Source organism: Pteropus vampyrus, unplaced genomic scaffold, assembly GCF_000151845.1.
Source record: "Pteropus vampyrus isolate Shadow unplaced genomic scaffold, Pvam_2.0 Scaffold66, whole genome shotgun sequence".
Lineage (NCBI taxonomy): Eukaryota > Metazoa > Chordata > Mammalia > Chiroptera > Pteropodidae > Pteropus > Pteropus vampyrus.
The window spans coordinates 7,715,808-7,726,031 of record NW_011888847.1 but is presented as its reverse complement, the minus strand read 5'-3'; the positions used below and the strand labels follow the sequence as shown (position 1 = coordinate 7,726,031).

The 10,224-nt window shown below is 34.5% G+C and overlaps 1 long non-coding RNA gene and 1 pseudogene across 2 annotated transcripts in view; one reads left to right on the top strand and one right to left on the bottom strand.

Moving 5' to 3' along the window:
- LOC111740608 overlaps nt 1-10,224 on the top strand; it is a 39,723-nt gene that overhangs the window by 2,612 nt on the left and 26,887 nt on the right. The gene's annotated exons all lie outside the window — the stretch shown is intronic.
- LOC111740631 lies at nt 9,238-9,356 on the bottom strand (annotated as a pseudogene).

The following is a 10,224-nucleotide window of genomic DNA, read 5'->3' as shown; positions in this document are numbered from 1 at the left end:
TTAATAAATTTTTTAGAATACAGTTAAATTGTGACATAGTGGTAAAACGACAGATACAGACACAGGAGTCTTTCAAACACGTACCAAGTCAGTGCAGATTATGAAAGAACTGATGTATTTGTATAGGTGCAACTGCAAAAGCAATTTGGAAAAAAGCTATTGGTCACATACTGATTAAACCACTTGTACGCACATAGTAATCACTTGAATGGTGCTTCTTGGAACATACAATCAAAAAAGAAAATTTAGCAAAAAAATTTTGCATTGTGTATGTAAATAGTGCCTTTAAAACGTTATTTATTCATTAGTGTTTATGTCACTGTAGTTTTAATGTAGCATCAAAATTCAAAAGATGCAATCTCCATGCTTTGATTTAGAGAGACAATTCTTTTACATGTATTACTTTGCTTTAGTTATGCAGTGCATGAAATTATTATTTTGAAGTACAAATAGAGTTTAGCACATCCAGTGCTTTTTTGGAAAAGTGTGCCATGTATTTAATGCATATTTTGAAACACTAGGATATTTGATGTGATTTTATTTGTTTAAATATATTTTGAGCCCATAAAACTGTCTTTATATCTGATAGACCCTTATAATGTCCCAGTTGGAAGAGTACAGAAATTATTTCTTTGATACATTTGCTGACTGAACGAATGACTGAATCTACAATTTTCTTCAGTTTACTTGAATGAACTATATTGTCTAAATAAAATAAAGCCATTTGTCTCCTTGCAGTTGTGTTCACCTCACTCAGACTGTTGTTTTAATATTCCTTTTCTCTAGCTCCATTTTGTGCTTATATTTACTATAAATTATTTTCTTTTAGAGGCTTGCTATTACCTGTCTCTCTATTTCTTAGTCCCAAGAAAGCCCCCCAAATGTCTAAAACTAGCTAGGATACTCATATTTTGATATTTACCCGCTTCATATTTCTATAAGTCTTACTGCTTTCTAGTAAATGATTATTTATTTTGCCAGTTTTTCTGTGGTAATTGAAAAAAAAATGCCTTAAAATTCAAGCCAAGTTTTATCTGCAAATAAACAAAACCAAACAAGGGACAGACTTTATTTTCTCAAATAGAGATAGAGTGCTGTTTTTTTATTGTGAATGGTATTTGGCAGAATAGAATATAAAGATTTTATGAGAATGTTGTCTTAATTTAGTCAACTTTTCTCACATTGTTGGCATGAAGAGTTGAGAGTGGACTGTGGAACAGGCAAATTTACTTTATTATGTATTAATCTCTCTTCTTTTTGTTGAAGGGTGATAATTTTTTGCTGCCCATGGACATTTTGTGCTGTTTTGAAAAATAGATTTGTGCTTGAAAAGCTTTCTGTCGTATATACACACATAATCTGGCTTGTTTTCCAACAATTTTTTTTAAAGTTTGAAATTTAATAATTAAGAATATACTGTTTGCACATAATGCTATAGGTTTTTATACTGGTTTGAATTACTTCGCTAAATAGAAAAACAATATAGATAGAAAATAAAAGCATGCAACCTGCAGAACCAGATTAGCCAATCATTTGATTCTTTCATAAAATACCTTCAGAATAGGACATAATGCCAGAAATTATTTGGTGCTAGTCGAGCTTCTAGATCACAGACAGATAATATTTGTATTTTTAACCACTCTATGTTGCTTTAGTACCCTGTCACTCTGGTCAACTTAGATGACACAGATCTTCTGCCTAAGAAATGTCAAAATTGAAATGTAGCCAGGTTGCAAAAAATAATCTTAAAAGCTGGTTTCAGAATTCATCATAGGTACAAAATAGTCTTTAAGAAAATTTCTTGATGGAGTTCAGTAAGGCTTCAAGTCACCGACTAGTGAAATATAGAGATAATTAAACTGTTGTGCATAAGACATCAACAGGACATAGGGAATATCGTGAAGGGGAAAGATCAGATAAGGAAAGGGAATGTATGGAATTGCATTGTGAGAAGCTGAGGCCATGGGGAAAAGCAACTGTTAGAGATGGCCTGTGGTAGGGTAGTCGAGGACCTGGGAAGGATGTTCAAAACTCAATTTGTTTCGGTTGCTGTCATGTTAAACCTTCTCCAGTGACCCAAACTTTCGGTAAAACAAATAGACAAAGCATAGTTTTTTTGCCTCAGGTATTTTAGAATTCAAATGATCAGGGTATTGTGATTTGGGAAAGGGGTGGTATACCCTCTAATGGACTGTAGATATCTTTGATATAAGAAAATTCAGCAGAAGCAGGAACTCAGAGCAGAGCTGGTAGGAGAAACAAGTGTGCGAGTCTATTACCAGAGAATGTGCAGAGAGGGGTACTGGGTCATCACTGGCATGGGGTGGGGATGTAGGCCAATTTTAAATAAAAGTAGTTCAGCTGAATTCATCCCTCATCCGGGACAGTAGATTTTATGTAAACCAAGTGTCTAATATTTAAACATGTATTACTTATTGTCGACAGGTGTGGACCTTGCGATCTTGGGGCAACCTAGGGCAGGTTAACTAATGGGGATAATAATCAGATATAGGGCCCAACATTCTCAATTTTACATTTCTGGATGATCATTTTCTTCTAGTGTGTGTGTGTTTTAAACTTAATTAAAAATAGTACCAGTTTTTTTTTTTTGTTTTTTTTTTTTTACTAGTAAGTGGGTTAATCACATTAATCAGAATTGCTTAAATCTGCTATCTGGACATGGTACGTAGTTTGTACTGGATGTTATATTGGTTGTCTACATTGGCTGTGGATTGTAGTGTAGATTTCCCAGACTTTTTAGGCTGGGTACACACACTCTTTAAGTTGGCAGCATTCTTCTTGTGGTAGTGAACTTGATTTCTTTAAGTAATGAATTTCTAAAGTTGTGAAAGACAGTGTGTGTTGGGCTGGGGAAATGCTATTACAAAACTTGAGGTGCTTTGTCTGTGGGGTGAGAATAGCAATTACAGTTTTGGAGAGTTGAATTTCCTCAAATGCAACTTTGATACTGAGCATCCGGTGAAGGGAGCTGGAAGATGTAGAGTGTTCTAACAGATATTGGAAATTATTGTTAAGTCCAAAAAATTCCAGATAAATTTGATACCCAGATGTTTTAAATGTATAGCTTAGTTTTTGTATTGGTTATTTCAGACTGGGTATACATAGAATTAAAAACATTAATATTTATTACTTCATTGAAAACTGTGTTAGGCGATAACTTGATTTGGAAATTCTTTGCTCTTCTTGAAATTATAGTTGGCTTTCTACCCAGATACTGTCAAAACAGTATTTGAAACTTGAAAAAATCTCAATGATAAGATAAATCTGATGGGAGCAAATGCAAGGAAAAAAATGGGAAAGACTGGCTAGGCAGAATTTTAATCCAAATTTAGTTGTTACAAGCCTAAATACTAAAAATGAACTGCAAATTGATGACAAATTATGTTTATTAACTGTTATTTAATATAGTCTTTATCTTACATTTTTTATAATAATTTCATTTTTGACATGGATATGAAAGTAGAGAAGTTCAGGGAAAAAAATAAAAAAGAACTAAGGAAAATAAATCTTTCATTAAAGGTCAAAAGGAGTTGAAATCATTTAGCTTGCTGAAATGAAGGAAGGTTAAGAAAAGCCTTATATATCTTCAAAAATGTGAAGGAGATTATTAGTGGGATACTGGTCTGTTTATAAATAGGACTGAAAATAAGGCATGGGCTCAACTCGTTAAAACCTTTGAGACTTCTAAGTCCCATGGTCTGAGGTCTTGGCCTGATAATTCCCCTACCATTAAGGTGTCTTCCGGGTGTCTGAGCATGTGGCAACTGCTGTTTACCATTTGTTGATTATATGCTAAACAAGGTAGGTGCCCCAAGATGAGGTCATAAGGAGTCATGTTAAAGAGCAGAGACAGATGGTTAATGAAAAGGATAGTTGGGCCATTTTCCAGGTCTAAAGATTCTGATAAATAAAAAGCTCCTTTGTTCTTCCATAAGCTTCTTAGTCTTATTCCTCTATTAGGATTTCCCACATTGGTTTTTTGTTTTGCTTTCACTTTTTTTTTTAATTATGGTAAAAATATATATAACATTAAATTTACCATTTTAACAATTTTTAAGTGTGCAGTTCAGTAATGTTAACTATATTCACAGTTTTGTGCCATAGATCTCTAGAACTGTTTCATCTTGCAAACTGAAAAATGGCTTCCCATTTCCCTTTCTCCTCAGCCTCTTGGATTTTGATAGATTTTTTTTTTCTTACGTGTTTGTCTCCCTCACTCATCTCTAGATTATGGAATTGTTTTATCTTTTACCCCTAGGGCCTATCACTTAGGAGGTGTTTAATAAATGTCTGTTGAATAAATGCAAGAGCAACAACTGAATGAGTCTTTTCAAGTGAAGCTATGGTAGTAATAGTGTGTTGAAGCGTGTGGCTGGCACTGTTATTTGCTTTCCTCCCATCTCCTTTATTTCTTCCCCTTTTAACAAAATCCAGATTTTGTTCACAGTGACAACATGCCCAGTCCTAGCGATGACTCATGAATGGTCCATTCTATGGTTCTTATTCCTATCAGCATAATATAGATTCCTGCTCCCAGCATGATTCTGATATAAATGGTCTAACATGGAGCCTATGCATTGGGATTTAAAAAATTTCCCACTAGCGTACAGAACCATTGTAAGGCAGTCCTGTTCTTCTTTGCCAGACATTTGCTTTTCAGTCCCTCGGAATGTTCATGTGACCGACTTCTGGCCACTGAAACTATATTGGGTTTTCTGGAAAACTTTTTGCTTTCTTGATAAAAGGAACAAGTGCCAGAGAACTCTGGTGTGGCAACTTCTTTTTTTTTCTGTCTGGAATGCAGATGTAATGCCTTATGCTGTGGTAGTCATCTTGTAACCATGTGGCGAGAACATTAAGAATAAAACCCCAACAATTTAAAAATGGGGAAGCAGAAAGTTGGAAAGAGCCTGGATTTTTAATATCCTTGTGGAACCTTGGGACTACCTACTTTTTCTTGTTAAGTAAACAATAAGTGTTTTTATGGTTTAGTCTCCCTATCAGTGGTTCTTCTGTTATTGCCTTCTTACAAAAGCACTCCAAACTCAAACTGGATGCAGACAGATCCCCAGGGTGAAATGGTTTTCAGAAAACCTGACTAAAACTCTAAAAATGGTTTTCTAAATGTATAACCACTTTCATAAAAGTCCATGATATGTCCCATAAAATACTCCCCTGTTTGACTATCAAAAACAGGCCAAGATTGGGTATACTATAATTCTTACCTGTTTCTCTTTTTATATTTCCAGTCATTAATATAAGCATGGCAGAATGGCATATCTAATTAAAAAAATAACATCAATTCATTGAACATCAACTTTGTAATGATACTTATTGAACATCAACTTTGTTGCAAGCATGATTATAGCAAAGCATATAGGAAATGTCAGTGAACAAAACAAATATCCCTGTGACACTTATATTCTTGTTGGGGATGAGGGAGGCAAGCAAAGAAACCATCATCATAATAAAATATACATGGTGTGTTAGAAGGCGAAAAAAACAGGAATACAGAAAAAGAGTGCAGTTTTAAGTCAGGCAGGCCTCACTGATTTTACTTTTGACACTTGATATATCTTTAAATACTTAAAAGCATCTTTATAGAGAATGAAATGCAACCTTCAATACTAGGTTTGTTTTCTGAATATGTACTGTGTAGCCAATATGCGCTATGCAAAGGGCCAATGAAATCTATACCTGTTAGCCACAGATAAGGGGGAAAAGGTTAAACCTTGATTTTGTTAAATTGGATGTCCTCCTGTCTATCTTATATCTCATTAGACATCTTATGGCGTATAACCTTTGGAACCTAAAAGTTGGCATTATTTTCTGCAGTTTGAATTTATAGGATTAAAAACAATGGTTTTCAAAAATCATAATTATGGCTGTTCTAGGCGCTAGGAATATGGCAGTGAACAAGCTTGAAGAGGTCAGTGCCTCTCTAGGTTAATACGCCATGTGGGAGTTCCCTGGTCCCTTTGGATTTTGGTTTATTTTAGTAAGATTTGACGTAACAGGACTTTGTAATGGCAACGTGTTGCTCTGTTTGGGACTAGGGAAGGGATGCAGTCTGTTGTGGGCATGCCTTTCTGACCTGTGCCAGGTGCCTCTCTTGTGACCCTTGGCTCTCCTACTTGTTTTTGTCGATTTAATAGCAGTTTTGTGAATTCCCAAGGAAACCCCACTAAGCATGAATTCAAAGAGGTGGAAAAGAGACAAATGCAGGAATTAGTCCCTTCTGTGAGCCTTCCTCAGTTTTTACCTCAATTGAGACTTTTATTAAAACGATATATATAAATTATTACTTTTTTATATAAAGCACTTAGAAAAGTTTTTAAAAATTACCTTTGAGAAAATAGTAAAAGCTAGTTATTTAAAGAAATACCAAGATCTATATAGACCAGGGCTTGACTGTTATTGATATTTAATTATTATCAATTAAACATAATGTTTAATTGTAGGGAGCCCAGTAGGGAAAATCCCTTACTAGCTTTCCCTTGGCTTATTTATTTATTTATTTATTTATTTATTTATTTATTTATTTATTTTAAAGAAAAGTCTTTAAAAAAAAAATCTATCTATCTATAGATAGATAGATAGATAGATAGATAGATAGATATAGATATATATATATACACACACTTGCGGGGGGGTAAGGAATAGACCAAACACTGAAAACCACGGAGAAGATTGTTTTCTTTGGAAAATTATCCATGGAAAGGCAAACTGAGGCAATGTATAAGAATCCTCATGTTCTCTTTAGGGGAACTGAGAATTACAATATTATGCTAGTAAAAAAATTATGCAGAACAAACAGAATTTTCTGGAGGTCAGGGCCTTTAGGAGATGTGGTCCAGGCTGGTTGATGTTTTATGGAGGTGTGGTTTCAACCCGGTTTGATTTTTGAAGCGGGAGGAGAAAAAATATGTTCTGTTCGGACTGCCTTGTGTTCTGCTGTCCTTCCTGACCTGGCCTGTGGCCTGAAGTTTTATAGCACCAAACAAATCTCTTTTTTATCCAGACTTCAATATCTGACAGAGGCAGATCATCCACTCTTGCATCCTGGATTAAGTGTAAACAGAAGTGTGATAAAATACAACCTGAGGAACAAATTTAAAATATAGTAATCACTAAAAACAGTTTTTAATAAGCTTCGTTCCTGTTTATTCCATTTGATTGCATCAACACTAGCACTGCCTACAGAAATGAGATTTGGTAATGTGACATCATTCTTTCCTTTCCTTTTGTTTAACTGTTCAACAAATATTTCAGTAAATAAATGTCAGAAGGAAATCTGTAAGAAATTCCAAGTTGCTTGGTATTGCTTCTGTGATTTTGAAAATCAACACAGCTTTATATTTTGTGCATGGTTAGGTCTAATTCAATAAAAATATTTAGAAACCAAAGAAAATCTTTTTTTTCTATATCCTAGGAAAAGATGGATCAGTTGATGGAGGGTTAATGAACTTGTTCTAATTCTTTTTCCTTTGGGGTTGATGGTATAATTTATTTAAATACAAGTTTTATTCAACCAGTTCAACATTTGACAAGAACAATGAAATAACTCAAGGTATTAATTTTTCAGAATTTATTTTGGGGATATTTCTTAATAATAGTCTGAATAAAAATGACCAATTGTGATAATTATTGCTGAGGCTTGATGAGATAATAGGGCAAGCTGCTCTATGAGGATTTACAGGCTCAAGAGGAAAAAAAAGCTTTAGAAAAAGATGGGTTTGAAGTTTTCCAATTATCACTTAGGAGATTTTCACATTTTAAAAAGGGTCTCAGATCACATAAAGCCCATGGTACACGGTATCAGCCCATGAGTCAAATGGTACTATTTATATAAATGTTAATGTTCCCAATTAGAGGTTTCAAACAAGAGATTCATAATTTTGTAAGAAACTTCACCTAAAATGATGATCATCCTCTAATCTTTCTCTCTAGGTATCCTTTGCTACACAGATTATGAATATTCTTTGAGTGAGTATTCAAACATGTTTACCTGGAGATATGTAAAGTTAAACTACTCCCACCCTCCAAGCATCATTAACGACAAATTCTGGGTCCAAATTCTTTCTGCTCTTAATCCAGATTTTTTAGTCATGACCTTTGCCAGTTTCTGTTAATCTGCCTTTATTTCTGATGCCTGTATAAAAAGAATGGATTTTTTAAGTTTTGGTGAAGCTTCATTTCTCTTATAGTCTGATAACCTTGTTTCTATATTTCTTTAGTCTTGATCAGAATGAGATCTAGCTTTTTAAATAAGAACATCACAGTTAGGATTTGAGTTAAGAGAAACTATCCTTTGCACCTCTATTCTTAAAATTGAATTCTGATCAGAGAGGACCTTGGCATTAATATCTGGCTTCTATGGTATCAGTCATAAAAGCATCTCTGCCCTGACCATCATTCTTGACAGTCATTTACAGAACTAAATAAAAGATAACCCCCTAAACTTGGGTTTCCTTTCATTTTGAGTCTATTCTCCCCTTAGTGCAGATCCTGCTCTCTCCCTGCCCTCCTCCCCACAAAGCTCTTGCTTCTAAACTTGGGTATTCTTATTGAATGAGAGAATAATGGATAGCAGCACCTGGACTCTCAAAATAGGGGCTGGTTCAGCTGCTAAAACAGGAAGAAGATTTTTAAAAACTTAAAATAATCTCGTAGCACTCTTCTGGAGTCATGGTGGTTTCCCAATTATCAATCGAATGGTATCCCATTTATCAATAGATACCATCCGAATAGAAAACTTCCTGTGTGCTAGGAACTATGCTAAGCCTTTTCCTTTACATTGTTGGTATTACTACCAACAACTATGATCATCAGCTGGGTACTATTATTAACCTCATCTTACAGATCAGGAAATTGAGGCACAGAGTGGTTAAGTGACTTCCCCAAAGACATACATTGCTAAGAGGTTGAGCTAAGAATGGAATGCTTGCTGCTCGACCTTAATGCCCACTCTTTTCTGCTATACTTCACTCTTTCTTCCTTGAAGGATGTTCAGTAGATACTTCAAGTAACTGTGCAGCAAATGCTTATTAAAAATATGTTGACGAATAGTCACGGTTGCAGTGAGATGTTTTACTAATCTCCACTTTTTTTTTTTTTTTTTTTAGGTGAGGCAACCCTTGGTTGACCTCACAGATTGCAAGGACCTTGTCAGTTTACAATCCCTTATTTTTTTTATTTTTATTTTTTTATTTTTTACGCCTGTAGCACCTGGTCTTCCTAGGTGGTTTCCCATCCAAGTACTAACCAGGCTTGACCCTGCTTGGCTTCCAAGATCAGATGGGATGGGGCTTGTTCAGGGTGCCATGGCTGTAGACTAATCTCCACTTCTATATTCATTGAAATTAGCACTAAAGATCTGGGCAGTTGTCACATTCGAATGCCATTTCTTAAGGCATTGATTTTATTTGCCTGGTCCTATCTGTCCTTATGTTTGTTTTATTCTCTAATATTGTGATTAGGGTTATATTTTGGACAGCTGTGTTATTATGCAAAAAGGGTGGAATTAGAGCTTACAGTAATGAATTTGATGTACTAATTAGGAGATGCATAGGCTCTCTTCTCTGGGTATAAAATGCTCTTTTGAGTTGGTTAATTTTGTTGTTTAAATCTTCTATAGCAGTTACTGGGAAACTTTCCTTAAAGGACAGATAGTAAATATTTTAGGCTTAACAGATCATACAGTCTCTCTCATAACTACTCCATTCTGCTGTTGTGATGCAAAAGGAACCATAGAGAATTTATAAATGAATGAGTCTAGCCATGTTCCTATAAAATTTTATTTTACAAAGATAGGCAGCCAGGCTGCAAGCCATAATTTTCTGACCCATGTTCTATTACTTTATTTGTTATCTACTCAATCTATCAGTTTCTGTCAGGTGTGTTAAAATTTCCAAAGAAATTTATGATTTATTCTTGATTTATATCCTTAAAAACCTATCAGTTGTTACTTTATAATTTAGAATAGTGGCAGAAAAAATAGAGATTGAGAATAGGAACTCTGAGTTAGTTCAAATGTGTCCTTGTGTAAGTCTTTTAATCTTCTGTGTCTCAGTTCCTTACACTGTAAAATGGAGATAATAATAATATTTACCTGATAAGGTTGTTCAAGATTAAATGAGTTAATGCATGTAATGCTCTTAGAACAGTACTTGGAATATGATAAGTGCTAAATGAAGATGAACT